Below are 15,000 nucleotides of genomic sequence, written 5' to 3'. Positions count from 1 at the left end.
TGCTTTATTTGGCACTGTTTCATACACGTGTTTTCAGTTATTTATTATCGACTGTGAACTCATTATAAATTAATCCAACCTCTTATGACCCCACATGACCCTTGGTGACCCCCGCATTCATCGAGTGTGTTGATTCCGTCATTTCTCGAGGACTTCGTCTCCGAGGCAAGTGTGAATGACACTTAACCCGGTGCTATGCACACACGAAGAACGGCCATATTACTTGATACCACTTGTCTTACGTTCGGGTATTTGCCCTTCTCACAACAGAGGGATTTTCCTTGCTTTCTCTCTCACTCAAAACCTCGAAATCGGCTCAGGTTTCCAGTTGCCAGATTATTTTTCCATAAAATGCCAAAAATTAATTCGTTGTAAAAAAAAAAATAATAATAATTAAAAAATAAAATGCCAAGTGATTTATTATTATATTTGTATTTGGCATCACTTATCTAACGACCTGCAAATAAAAGTTTAAATAAACACTTAGTTTCTTATCAGCCTTGGAATTGTCACATTGTCCGATTTTTCCAGTTTAAGGGTGGAAATTAGTACATTTTGTGACATCTTTGTGTCTTTGTCTATTATAAGGTAAAATTAACATATTTTGACACACACACACACACTCACACACACACATATACACACAAACAATATTTTAATATGCCCAATTGCCAATTTCAGTTGTTAAATTCATAACAGCTTTTGAAAAAAAATAAAATTGAAAATCAACAAAAACAAAAAAAAACAGAGACGAAAAAAAAATGAATAAAAATAAAATAAAATCAATATAAACGCCAAGTCCTTTGAAAATTGGGGATGAAAAACGCCAAACCGGCAACCTTACTCAGGTTTCCATGTTCATGTTGATTTTTTGGGGGTCCTCGTACTGCAGAGCTACGAATCATAAGGATACGATTTGGACCAGACGCCATGTACCGACAAAACGTTTTTTAAAAATATAATACATTCAACTTTTATATATGTTTATGTTTTTTTTTTTATTGTGTGTTTGTTTGTTCGTTTTGCTTCTTTATTTTTTTTTTTTTTTGGGGGGGGGGGGGGGGGGGGGGGGGGAGGGGGATTGGGTGTTTTTTGGTTTTTTTTTTTGTTTTTTGTTTTTGTTTGTTTTTTTTTGTTTTTTTTGTTTGTTTTTTTTTTTGTTTTTTTTTTTGGGGGGGGGGGGGGTGGAGTTGGTAGGTTATTGTAGGTGACAGCAGCAATTTGATCATTTGAATAGCGGGCATGTTCACAACAGGCATAACTGTCCTTATTAAAATGAAAATGATGACTGTGGTGATGATATTGATGATGTTGATGATGATGATGATGATGATAATGGTGATGACGATAAGGACAACGACAGCAGCGACGACATTGACGATGATTCATGATGCTGCAATCTGAAATGGCATTGCGACGGCTACAGTTATAAATGGTGAAGGGTTATGGAAACGGGAACTTAATAGATAATACAGATGATGATGATGATGATTATAATGGTAATAGGATGAGTAAATGAAGGGATGTGTGCGGCGAATGAATAACATCTTCCCTATAATATGAATAATATTCGATCTTGGCATGTCATGTGCATTTATTATTATTGTTATTGCCTGTTTTGATGTTTGTTTTATAGCTTCCCTCGGTAATTTGTCTGTGTATGATGTTCTTTCTAAACAAAGGGGAAATTATGCTGTATAATAGATTATTGGAGTTTTGTGTGTCTTTGGTTAATGTGTTGTGTGTATGTGAATTGACTTTGTAAGGAAGTATTTGTGTGTGTATTGTGTATTTATGTGTGTGTGTATGTGTGTGTGTGTGTGTGTTTAAGTGTGCATCTGTTGTACGTGATTGCATATTTTGGTCTGTGATTGTGCCTGTGAGAATTACAGGGAGAGACAGTGCTGTGGGCTTAATAATTTATTTGTCATTGAACAAGAGATTTGAATGAAACGAAATAGATGAGACAGAGATAAAGAGAACGAGATATAGTTAGATAGATAGACAAATAGATATATAGATAGATAGATAGAGAGAGAGAGAGAGAGAGCTAGAGAGAGAGAGAGAGAGAGAGAGAGAGAGAGAGAGAGTGAGTGAGGAGCTTCATAGAGTTAGATTAATTGATAGTTGTTTGAATGATTTTTATATGTATATATATATATATATATATATATATATATATATATATATTATATATATATATATATATATATATATATATGCGTATGTGTTTGTGTGTTTGTGGGTAGGGAAGGAGAGAGAGAGAGAGAGAGAGAGAGAGAGAGAGAGAGAGAGAGAGAGACAGACAGACAGACAGAGAGAATGAGAGAGATTCTTATTAATTTGAAGCTTCATATTGTTTTTAAATATTGTTAGACCTAGTTGTCAAAATGGTTCACGAAGGAATTTGTTTTAAAGACACGAATCCTAATAAAATTTTAATGTCGGGAAAAGAAACTTTCATCCTTTTCTAGCTCCTGTTGGAACTCACTCAATCCTAGCGATTTTTGCTACTTTTAAAAAATAGAAAAAAAATGTATTAAAATTGAGCATGTGCATAGATAGTTTTATTCAACTTCCATTAATTGCAAACTAAAACATTAGCTTTGATACTACGCTATATTTGTTTCATTAAATGTAATAATAGGCATGGGGTAAAGTTTAACAGTGTAAACTACGGATATAGTCGGTGTTAGGGTTGAGTGAGTTAACGTGAAAAAGACACAATTTATTTCCCCGAAGTTTATACATTATGCTCCGTTGAGTTTGATAAAGGAAAAACAGAACTATTTCAATAACGCGGATTTTGCTGTGGTTATTTGCCCTGCTCAAAGTTCAACTAACTCTTGCTATGTTATTGTTCGTGCGGATGAATACATCTCGTCCAACCAATTCTGGTAAAATACAGTTATTAGGGCACTAGGGAAAAAAAAAAACCAACAAAATCTCATTGATGAAATGTATTCATGAAGATTTGTCTTGTAAATACTTTACCTATGATGATTAATATCTTTTTGTGGATCCACGCACGGCTCGGTGGTACAAGTCTCATCTCGTCACATCAGCCAAACTGATCGTGATCAGTAGCCAGATGGGTGACAGTGATCTTGAAAAAAATATGCTCCCTACATGTTATCCTTGAGCAAGGCACTTTACAAACCTTACCTCTGTCGACTCAGGTGTAGATATATTATAATAACCCCTCATCTTGTGGAAATCTCTCAAACTTAGGACGTCAAGGAAGTCTTCACGAAACTCCCAGGTTTGAGTGGTTTTGACAAAATGAGGTTCATTTATATCGATTGATATTTGAAGGACGAGTTTTCTGGCCAATTTTTTTTTTAAATACGAGTTTTTACAGAGTACGGCATTAAACTGGTTAACGAGATTTACACACTATTTGAAAGGTTGTCTTGTCCTGGTCATAAGTAAAATTAATCGTTTTCTCTGGAGGTACGTACGTAGCTTAATGACAAACATGCTTATTATGAAAATCTAACAAATCAGTTAAGCAGCTCTGTTTTATTAACTTTTGGACAGGGCCAGTGAGAGTTTATGACGATTGTATTGAAGATATGATATGCGCAACATATAAAACTGTACATAAACTGGCATTTTTACTCGAAGCTACAACAACTAAAAAATCACCGCCCGTATAATTAATTGTACATCATTTGTATGTGCATACTAATTTATGTTTTACTAACGCCCTGTATTACCGTAAATTTATTACAGTTTATTGCTTTGTTGTCAAGTTCCTCGATGCGGCATTTCATGACGTCAGTAAATCTCCATGTCGAGTTATCAACAACACATTGTCATGTAAATCATAACCTTAAAACTATTATCGAAAGTTATAAAAGTTAACATTTTTTTGTCCTTTTTTTTTTTTCGACTATGGCCATCTTGTATTGTATTGTAGAGAGCAGCGAGTGTTGCCTGAAACCTGGGATCGTGAAAATACTACCGATAAGGTGACAATGGAAAAAATTCGGATGGGAACAGTACAGACAATGGATGTTTCGAATTACAAACCCTTCATCAGCAAAACAATTAACATTGCAACATTGGAAACAAATAAAGTAAACATTTTTGTTTTGTTTTCAACGTTCCTTTTTTTGTTTATTGTTTTTCTGACGAAGGGTTGTACCCGAAACGTCCATTGTCTGTACTGTTTCCACCCAAAGCCTTTCAATTTACACCTTCACTTGTATTGATTGTATTGTATTGTATTGTATTATTGTTGGTATCCGATTGAAGACCACGCTCCCACCTGACGCCTCTAAAGTCCAAGCAATGTGATGTCCGAGATGCGAGCAATGTCCAGATAGTAGTATCGATGGCCAGAGGATAAACATAAATTGGCCGATAACGACAGTTTTACAGCTGGTGCCAAAACTCTACATCTGGTCACTCCGGACTTTTTGTTCAGTTTGTTCAGACCTGCCAAGTACAATGTAAAAATCGTAGAAATACGAATGTTTTGCTACAGCTACAGAGCTGCATAGGTCTCTTTGACTCAATACATTTTTTTGAAAAGGAGAGTTTAGTTCCTCAGAACCTATATTCAGTCCCTTGGAGCATTCTTTTTGAATAATGCTAAATGCAAATTGTTTATTTGTGAAGCTAGTATATTTAAAATGAAACTTTCTTTTGTTTGTTTCTTGGAAATTACGAATTCTTGAAATTTCACGTAGGCAGCTCTGGTTTTGTTTTTTGTTTTTTTACCATTATAGCAAATTTGGTCTCAATGACATGTCGGGGAAGGTAGAGAACATCGAAGAAAGTAACAAATGTTTTAAAGGGAAATGTTTTAACGACATGTCCCGTTCTACATGCTAAATGTTGCTGTTGACCAGGGACCCCTGGTAAAGCACGTTTAGTGGATATTGCGCTATATAAAGCTCAATTTTAATTACTTTTTTTAAAAAATAAAGAACAGAATACTAATCACGAAACGTTTGCGACTCAAGACCCTTCTTCAGCTAAAAACAAAAATCAATTTAAAAATTAGAAAATTATGTTTCTTTTCTCTTTTTTTTTATGGTTTGTTTTGTGTTGCTTTTTAATTTATTGATTGGTTGTGGTCTTGTGGTAAGACACTCGCTCTCATATCGTGTGGTCATGAACCACTTTTGAAAAAAACTCTTTACTCAAATTATTATCTCTCATCGTACTCAGGTGTACATTGAGTACCTGGGCGTTAATAGCGTTGTCTCTGTCTGAAAAAAAAATGGTTACATCGTCTAACAGGCATCATGTCTCGTCCTATATGCTAAGTGTTGCTATTGGCTAGGGACCCCTTGTAAAGCGCTTTGAGCGCGTTTTGTGAATATTGCGCTTCGTAAACGCTCAAGTTTGGTTGCTTAATTTTTTTGTTTGTTTGTTTTTTTGGGGTGGTTTTTTTTTTTTTTTTTTTTGTTTTTTTTTTTGTGGGGGGGGGGGGGGGGGAGATCTTCAAGAGTTGGCAGCGATAAACATGTTATAAATTGATAGTTGATACGTTAAAAAGGCTAATGATAGGATCGCAGACCAGTAAGTTGGCATTGATACAGGACTGGTGGTTATTGTGATGTGGGTGGTGGTCGTCGTGGTGGTGGTCGGTCTGTCTGTTGCGAATAACCGGCATTGTAGGTCTCCATAACCGTGTCCAGATACGGCATTTGGCACGAGGTTATCTCCCCTTTGCTCTGACATCTCTCTGACTAATGACCATTGATCTGTCTTGGGTAATTTTTATCGGAGAGGGGAAAGGGCGAAAATGCATGATATGTCTTGATGGTGTGGTGGGTAGGGAACCGTAACTATGGTCCGATACCCCTTAGGTATCCATGATATCTTCAGACATTTCTCAAGGGATTTGGAAGCTGTTACTATAGAGCAGTTATTATCTCTGGCTCTTTTGTGCGAGGTGACGTGTACTTATTTGGAAGTCTGATAACCCAAATTGTTTTTTTCTATCTAGGTTCCTTTGTTTTTGAGACGTCGTGTGCTCTTCCAGCTGGATTCCCAAAAATTGGTCTATGGAGCTGGGGATTTTCCCGATTTCTATAGCGTAGAACGGACAATGGCAATTGCTTGCCAGGCGGAGTTGTCGTACCAATAAGGTCGCAGGTTCAAACCCCACCACCGCCGCGAAAAAAATTTTTATTCTCTATTGTCTTCTGGCACTTTTCTACTCACTTCATATCTTGTTGTTACCAACATAAGTGCCTGCTCCACTCACTTTTCTGAATTAAAAATTCACCCCATACACCGGAGCATACTCAATGTCTCAATCGTTTCTATGTTATATGTTTGTGATGAGAATATTGGCTATTAAGCTTAACTGCTGGTCAAAATTACTTCGCGATGGTGGTGAACGAATCGGCGGTCTCAAGAAGTGGGTGAGAGAGGGATCTAGAAATGACTTTGAGTTTGAAACGAATATTTTTGTGTTCGTGGATAGCTCACACGGTAGAGCCACGCTCTCACCTGCCAGGCGGAGTTGTCGTACCAATAAGGTCGCAGGTTCAAACCCCACCACCGCCGCGAAAAAAATTTTTATTCTCTATTGTCTTCTGGCACTTTTCTACTCACTTCATATCTTGTTGTTACCAATTGCTTGCTTGCTACTCTTTGGATAGGACGTTAGTCTATTGCAAGGTACTTTCCGACAGATCTAGTAAACCCATCGAGCCACCCATCTGAATACTTGATAACCCATATTGTTATAGACTCATGGAAGTACTCTGAAACTATGACTGCGTACGGTTATCGGACCTCCAAATATGGACACGTTGGTTTAGGATAATGTAATCATGGAGAACTGCTTGGTATGTCTTGAATAGTGGTATGTTAGTTGGGGAACAATCGCCTTGGTCCGATCCGTGATTTCTTCTGACATGTCTAAGGATTTGGAAGTTGTTGCTACAGAGCAAGACGGACCGGTCTGGTTTGAGAAACTAAATCACAAATTGTCTAGCATAATTTTTGTTTTGTATTCTTTTGGGGGTTTTTTATTGTTTTTTGTTTTGTTTTTTTGTTTTTGTTTTTGTTTTTTTTTTTTGTTTTTGTTTTTTTTTTTTTTTTTTTTTTTTTTTTTTTTTGGGGGGGGGTATTTTTTTGTGTGTGTAAGGTTTGTCTGTTTATTTTTTGTTGTTTTTTTTTTTGGCCGGGGTTGTTTTTTGTCGTTGTTTTTATTTGATGGGTGTTTTTTTTTTGTTGTATGATTGTTTGTTTTTTATCTATAGATAAACACTCGGTATACTGTGAGTGACAATAATATTGATCACATTATGTTGAGTTGAGTGGGTGGCTGACTGTGCGTGGCATTTCGTGGCATTGATTTGACAAGGCACGTCTTATTAATTTTAGAGTATGGGAAGAAAAGAGGTAGAAATATCTAATTATAAAAATAATAATGATAATAGAAAATAAAATTAAGAGGACTTCATTATTTGTTTAAAATAATTTGCTTATAGTCGTTCCTACTTATTATTAGTATATAGTTTTTTTCATATCATATTGCAAATGATATCATTCATCATATTTTGTTAACAAAGGGGAAACCCGAAACGTCCACATCATCTGTCTGCGTGTAGTCGTTACTACTTACTATCAGTATATAGTTTTTTTTCATATCATATTGCAAATGATATCATTCATCATATTTTGTTAACAAAAAGGAAACCCGAAACGTTCACATCATCTGTCTGCGTTGATTAAATTGAAGCTCCCATTTCATAAGACTCTTGTTATCGTGCGGCTATGTGGTCTAGTGGTATGTCACTCGCTTTCGGATCGGAAGGTCCTGGGTTCGATCCTCGCTTAGCGAATAGTTGAATCCTTGGGAAAGACCCTTTACTCACATTCTCTCACCGTAACCAGGTGTAAAATGAGTACCTGGCCATTAACAGCGTTGTATCTGTCGGAAAAATTGTAAAATCGCCTAACAGGCGTCACGTTTCGTTCTATATGTTGCGGGTGCTGTTGGTCAGAGACCCTTTGTAAAGCGCTTTGAGCACGTTAGTGGATATTGCGCTATATAATAATCTCAAGTTGTTGTTTTTTTAATGCAGGAATCAATTTTATTGTTTGTTTTAATGATTAGTTTTAAGTAGTCGTTGTCATTCAGAGCCATTTGGCCCATGATGTAGCCGGAGTTTATCCCGGTTTCTAATACCTGGATCAGACAATAGTGATTCTTTGCTACCTTTTGGGTAGGACGCTAGTCTATCACAACGTACTTTCCAACGGATCTAACAGACCCAGCTACTCAATCACTGTTAGGTGCAGAGTGGGGTCAGAAAAAAATCTCGACTTCACCCCGGGGATCGATCCCAATGACTTTGCGTGTGGAGCGAGTGCTCTATCAACTGAGCTGTCGCTTTTAGTAGTTATAGTAATTATTATAATTAGGTTACGGTTCCTGAATATCAGATTGAGATATTAATTAACGGGATGCAGGTTTTAGACTGTATGTTGAGAAAAGTGAGTGGAGCAGGCACTTATGTTGGTAACAACAAGATATGAAGTGAGTAGAAAAGTGCCAGAAGACAATAGAGAATAAAAATTTTTTTTTTCGCGGCGGTGGTGGGGTTTGAACCTGCGACCTTATTGGTACGACAACTCCGCCTGGCAGGTGAGAGCGTGGCTCTACCGTGTGAGCTATCCACGAACACAAAATATTCGTTTCAAACCCAAAGTCATTTCTAGATCCCTCTCTCACCCACTTCTTGAGATCGCCGATTCGTTCACCACCATCGCGAAGTAATTTTGACCAGCAGTTAAGCTTAATAGCCAATATTCTCATCACAAACATATAACATAGAAACGATTGAGACATTGAGTATGCTCCAGGTTCGTCCATCGATCTCAAGAAGTGGGTGAGAGAGGGATCTAGAAATGACTTTGGGTTTGAAACGAATATTTTGTGTTCGTGGATAGCTCACACGGTAGAGCCACGCTCTCACCTGCCAGGCGGAGTTGTCGTACCAATAAGGTCGCAGGTTCAAACCCACCACCGCCGCGAAAAAAAATTTTTATTCTCTATTGTCTTCTGGCACTTTTCTACTCACTTCATATCTTGTTGTTACCAACATAAGTGCCTGCTCCACTCACTTTTCTGAATTAAAAATTCACCCCATACACGGAGCATACTCCATGTCTCAATCGTTTCTATGTTATATGTTTGTGATGAGAATATTGGCTATTAAGCTTAACTGCTGGTCAAAATTACTTCGCGATGGTGGTGAACGAATCGGCGATCTCAAGAAGTGGGTGAGAGAGGGATCTAGAAATGACTTTGGGTTTGAAACGAATATTTTGTGTTCGTGGATAGCTCACACGGTAGAGCCACGCTCTCACCTGCCAGGCGGAGTTGTCGTACCAATAAGGTCGCAGGTTCAAACCCCACCACCGCCGCGAAAAAAAATTTTATTCTCTATTGTCTTCTGGCACTTTTCTACTCACTTCATATCTTGTTGTTACCAACATAAGTGCCTGCTCCACTCACTTTTCTGAATTAAAAATTCACCCATACACCTGAGCATACTCCATGTCTCAATCGTTTCTATGTTATATGTTTGTGATGAGAATATTGGCTATTAAGCTTAACTGCTGGTCAAAATTACTTCGCGATGGTGGTGAACGAATCGGCGATCTCAAGAAGTGGGTGAGAGAGGGATCTAGAAATGACTTTGGGTTTGAAACGAATATTTTGTGTTCGTGGATAGCTCACACGGTAGAGCCACGCTCTCACCTGCCAGGCGGAGTTGTCGTACCAATAAGGTCGCAGGTTCAAACCCACCACCGCCGCGAAAAAAATTTTTATTCTCTATTGTCTTCTGGCACTTTTCTACTCACTTCATATCTTGTTATCAGACTGTATGTTGATAACTTTGGTGGGAGGGCTGATGAGAGGAAGGGGGAGAGGAGTGGGGGGGGGGGGGGGGGGGGGGAAGGGTTGGGGAGTGGGCAGGATCTGAGGAATGAATGACGTGAGGATGGATATTATGTGTAAATTTAGAAGATTCTCTTTTGAAGTTAATGCCCCTCCTCCCTCCTCCCGTCACACCTACCTACCCACAAACTAGCACACACACACAAACACACACACACACACACACACACACACACACACACGGACAGGCACATACTCACATCCCACCCTCTAGGGATAATACGAGTAGTGATAGTGGTGTAAATGATGGTGGTGAAGGGTTTTAAAAGCCAGGGACTTCCACCCTTAACGAGCATCAGCGGAGATAAACTTGCCCAAGGTACAATAATTAATCTGCCCTTCTCTGAAAAAAAGAAAAGCAACACATTTTTTTAAATTTTGGCCAGAAAACTCGTCCTTCAAATATCAATCGATTAAAATAAACTCCATCTTGTCAAAATCTCCCAAACCTGGCGACGTCCCTGGTTTTATAGTTTTGTCAAGGTGAGGGTCATTTTAACCGATTGATATTTGAAGGACGAGTTTTCTGGTCAAAATATTTTACGTTATTAGTGTACTGAAGAATAAAATTAATTTCTTTATGGAAACACCAGGGGTTGACAAAAGGTTTTAGAATGTGTGCATGGTTTTGGTAAAACCGTCATATTATTTGGTGAAAGTTCAAACTTTAATTAACTGATTTCTACATCATCTTTACCATCATCACCGCGAGATCGTATTGTTATAAGGACGTAAAATTCCGTGTCAAGCAAATTAAATTTTGTCCAATAAAAAAAAAAAAACATTATAGGCCGCCGTCAAGATTCCATTTTATTATCATTTTGAATTAAAGGTATCCTTTTAATTTGTTAGCTTATTGAGCATCTTAATAAGGCTCGTCCTTGATAAACTCTTTATGAATTCGACAATCAATTAATTAATTATATATTCTATTATATTCTATTTATTTGATATTTTGTTATATATTTATATTCATTTTTATAAATGAATTTATTTATTATATTTATTGGTTTGTTTGTCTTTTTATTATCTTTTTTGCATTTTAATGTATCCTAACTTTTGAGAGTTCCATTAAAACAAAAAACAAATAACTTGAAGAATTTTTTAAAAAAGCTTTTTGAGTTTATCAATAAATGTTTCGGGGGAATATTTTGTAAAGTAATTTTAACAACAAGTAAATGGAATGGACTCTTGGATTTAATAAAGGAAAATAGATAATGTGGACGTTTCGGGTTTCCCCTTTGGCTACAAAACACGATGAATGAAACACTAAAGACGGATTCATTATGTTTTGTTACAAAGGGGAAACTCGAAACGTCCACATTATCTGTCTTTGTTAATAAAAATTGATTCTACCTTTCCATTTACCTGTTATGGTTTATTTCTTCGAGCTTCAAGCAGCAACGTTTGCATTAAATAATTTAATTAAATTATGGAAAAGAGCTTGGCGTTTGTCTGTCTGCACTGACCAGCGGGCATGAAGCAGATACGTTGATTTTAATGGGAGTGGACATGAATGTATTGGTCAGTCAGGGTTGATGGGCTCGTTAGATGGCGGCTCCTGGATGGACGATGGTCTGTTGGTTTAGTGGTTCCCCTTGGTTTACCACTCCCGGGAGTTTGGTTAGTAAACTGTTGGTCAAGGGGAGTGGGGCCTCTGTCGACAGGCGCTGGTGGAATGGAACCACGGTCGTCGTTAATTCGTCTTTGAAGGTTGGCACGTGCTGTTGATGCCAAGGTTCTTTAATAACGTGTGATATGCACCATCTGGCGTTTGTGTGTTTATGTGTTTGTGTGTATGTGTGTGTGTGAAAGGGGGGGGGGGTGAGTGAAAGTCTATGTGTGTGAAAGTATTCTGTTTATGTGTGTGTGTGTGTGTGTGTGTGTGTGTGTGTACGTGTACGTGTAAAGGGGGCGGGTGAGTGAAAGTATTCTGTTTATGCGTGTGTGTTTGTGTGTGTTTGTGTGTAAAAGGTGGCGGGTGAGTGTAAGTCTATGTGTGTGAAAGAATTCTGTTTATATGTGTGTGTGTTTGTATTTGTGTGTTTGCATGTTTTAGAGAGGTTTGGGGGAGAAAAGTCAAGAATGTGGAGGAGTTTAGGCTTTTATTAACTCACTCAATCCCAGAGATTTTTGCTACTTTTCAAAATTGGAGAAAAAAATGTATTTAAAATGAGCATGTACATAGATAGTTTTATTCAACTACCATTAACATGTAAAAACTAAAAACACTAGCTTTGATACTACACCTATAATTTGTCTCAGAAAAATGTAATACATTGTCATGGGGTAAAAGTAACTAGGGTAAACTACGGATACGGTGTTAGGGTTGAGTGAGTTAACCTTTCTTATTTTAACTTTTATATCTGTTTAGAAGTGCAGACCCAAACGTTTTCACAAAGAGGACAGCAACAGTCCTAGTTGCCCAACTATTACCCTTTTATTATTAATAGGTGGAGAATGCATGATAGCAAAAATTATATTAAGAAACATCCTAAGTATCATTTTTAAAATGATTATTCTTAATATCCCTATCATTGCATTCGGGAGCCAATCATTTTATAGATAGTATGCCGATGACGTCACTCAGGCCTTTGTTATTGTTTTTGCCATCCGCGTTTGTGAGTTGTTCTCACTAAACTGTATTAACCAGACTATAAAAGTTCATGGTTACACAGAGTTTGTGTGTTGGTCCGTTATACTTCCGGATGGCAATGTTGTGAACTCCTTGCCAAGCGCATTCTATCTATATGTTATATATATTTATATATTCTATTATGATTCTATTGATACGGCGGCCATAACTGGTGATTATTTTACTTAAACGCCCGTCATCAATAAAACCTGTCCATAAAAGTAAAAGTACCAAGGCTACCGTCCGAGCCTAATACAACAATCACCGTCGTACTTATCATACAGGAATATAAACTCATGCTGCCCTACTCTGACAAAAACACACATTTTCAAATATTGGCCAGAAATCTCGTCCTTGAATTACCGATCCATTAAAATGACCCTCATCGTGCTAAAAACTCTTGAACCTGGGACGTTCTAGAATATTTCCGTGCAATCCGAGATTTGGGAGTTTTTGACAAGACGAGGGTCATTTTATTCGATCGATATTTGAAGGGTCACTTTTCTGGCCAAAATTTTAAAAATTGTGTTTTTTCAACGCACAATCAGAATTCTGTCCATCTGACCGTTATGCTAATCAACATTTATTATTATTATCGCCATCCGGTATTTTATTGCATTAAGGATTAATTTATGACACTTATTGAAAATCACCATGTCAAATTTGACCTATGTCCTGTCGACCCTCACCTACCTTGAAAAAAAAAACATATATTTACAAATTTGGCCAGAAAAACTCGTCCTTCAAATATCGATCGATTATATTAATCCTGACCTTGTCAAATACTTTCCAACATGGTACCCTCGTGAAGACTTCTTTGAAGTCCCAGGTTTGAATAATCATTTCAATCGGTCGATAGTTAATAGTTGAAGGACGATTTTTCTGGCCAAATTTTTTAATGTAATTTTTTTCAGAGAACAGCAATAAGGTAGATAATTGACTCTTCCGTTCACGTTTCTTGCATAATTATGATAAGCATCTTTTATTTAACCGATACCAAATTTCAGATATTGATCATGAACCAGTAACAGCGCTTACTGTTGATCGCTACCTTAGTTCAGTACGCAAATGCCTGCTTTGATTTTCTTTGTGTCATTGTCAAAGTACACACACACACATACACACACACACAAAGACACACAAATAATAAATAAATTTTTTAAAATATTTTTTAAAAATTTTAAATAATTATAATGGGATCTTTTATAGCGTACCCTTCCATTGTCGGTGTTTGACATAAATTGGTTGTCGGAATATCACTACGACACACTGGGTCCTCTCTCAAAGTTTCAAGCTCAAGCTCAAAGGGTTTTTAAAAAAAAATTTAGGCAATTGTCAATACATCTCATACATTAATTAACATATAATTTCCAATTAACAAACCTAAACAGAGATTACATGAAGGAAATATTTGGATACAAATAATTTGTACACACCAATACACAGCTGCTGTGCTTGGGCTGGTTATCCATCCAATCAATTCTTTCTGATATAATAGTATTAATAGCATCGAAATGCAGTGGTCACCACCGTGGATGGACAGCGTAACCTGACATTCAAACTACGTACCAGCTGTTACAGACTTTGACTTATACTATAAACCTAGCCCAAGCCTCGATGCTATATATAATAGCCCTCTCTCTCTCTCTCTCTCTCTCTCTCTCTCTCTCTCTCTCCCTCTCTCTCTCTATCTCTCTCTCCCTCTCTCTCTCTCTCACACACACACACGTACAAACACACAAACACACAGGCACTATCTCTCTCACTATCTCTGTATGTATGTGGGTGTATGTCTCTCTCTCTCTCTCTCTCTTCCTCTCTCTCTCCCTCTCTCTCTCTCACAGACACACACACAGACACACACACACTATCTCTCTCACTATCTCTGTGTGTATGTGTATGTGTGTGTGTGTCTCTCTCTCTCACACACACACGTACAAATACACAAACACACACGCACTATCTCTCTCACTATCTCTGTGTGTATGTCTCTCTCTCTCTCTCTCTCTCTCTCTCTCTCTCTCTCTCTCTCCATCTGTTTTATATAACCAATACCCTATCTGTTGTCATGTGTGTTTTGGGGCTTAAATTATTTTTGGAATGTTGTGAATAAGGCTCACAAAAAAAAATCTGATAATTCAATTGAAAATCTTAGTTTTCTAAGAGCCAGCCAATTCTCTCTCTCTCTCTCTCTCTCTCTCTCTCTCTCTCTCTCTCTCTCTCTCTCTCTCTCTCTCTATCTATCTATCTATCTATCTGTCTATCTATCTATCTATCTATCTGTCTATCTATTTATATATCTATCTATCTCTGTCTCTCTCTCTCTCTCACATACACACACATACATACATACACTCACACAACACATACATACACAAACACATTCACTTTTCTATACAAGGAAACTTTGTATATTTTGAAG

The 15,000-nt window shown here is 37.3% G+C and overlaps 1 protein-coding gene across 11 annotated transcripts in view; it reads left to right on the top strand.

Moving 5' to 3' along the window:
- Positions 1–15,000, top strand: part of LOC144970722 (inactive tyrosine-protein kinase transmembrane receptor ROR1-like) — a 518,496-nt gene that overhangs the window by 394,495 nt on the left and 109,001 nt on the right. The gene's annotated exons all lie outside the window — the stretch shown is intronic.

This window comes from Berghia stephanieae, chromosome 1 (assembly GCF_034508935.2).
Source record: "Berghia stephanieae isolate SIO BIC M18660-M18661 chromosome 1, UCSD_Bste_1.3, whole genome shotgun sequence".
Lineage (NCBI taxonomy): Eukaryota > Metazoa > Mollusca > Gastropoda > Nudibranchia > Aeolidiidae > Berghia > Berghia stephanieae.
The sequence above is the reverse complement of the archived record's forward strand: the minus strand, read 5'-3'. Positions and strand labels throughout refer to the sequence as shown.